The sequence below is a fragment of the Mastomys coucha genome, unplaced genomic scaffold (assembly GCF_008632895.1).
Source record: "Mastomys coucha isolate ucsf_1 unplaced genomic scaffold, UCSF_Mcou_1 pScaffold13, whole genome shotgun sequence".
In the NCBI taxonomy this organism is placed as follows: domain Eukaryota; kingdom Metazoa; phylum Chordata; class Mammalia; order Rodentia; family Muridae; genus Mastomys; species Mastomys coucha.
The window spans coordinates 54,367,822-54,368,430 of NW_022196895.1; the positions used below are offsets into that span (position 1 = coordinate 54,367,822).

At 42.7% G+C, this 609-nt stretch overlaps 1 protein-coding gene across 1 annotated transcript in view; it reads left to right on the top strand.

Moving 5' to 3' along the window:
* The window catches only part of Slc27a6 (solute carrier family 27 member 6), a 64,216-nt gene that overhangs the window by 1,884 nt on the left and 61,723 nt on the right, over nt 1-609 (top strand). The window lies entirely within an intron of this gene.

Sequence of the window (609 nt, forward strand, 5' to 3'; positions counted from 1 at the left end):
AAACTAATCCCATGCTGTGCTCATCAAATATCCTACACCCAAAAGAACAGAACGCAGTTTGTTCAAAATGGTATTTTAGAAAAATTACACTTCTAAGTTATGTTCAGATTTTAGTGTGTGTGTGTGTGTGTGTTTATATTGTGCAAGAATACATGTGAGAGTGCACATGTGTGTGAATGCATGTATGTATGTGCATGTGGAGACCATAGGACATCTTGTAGGGCCTTCCTTCAGTTGCCACTCACATTCCTTTTGAGACAGAGTCTCTCTCACTGGCCAGGATCTCACCGAATAGACTGGCCTAGCTAGCCATTAAGCACCAGGCTTCTGCCTGTGTCTCTGTCCCCCCCAGTGCTGAGATCAGACATGTGAACTATGACACCCAACTGGTAAAGATAGGGTACTAGGGATCAAACTCAGGCTCTGTGCTTTCTTTACCAAATGAGATGTCCGTAGCCCGACTTTAAACAAGTTTCATGGGTCAGGTCAGATAATGTCCTTGGTGAAAGGTACAATTTCCACCTTGGCTTAGCTTTCTGACCCTCTTCAGGAAGAAGTCAAAGGAAAAGTATCAATTAAACCATCAACAAACCTTATTCAGTAACGATG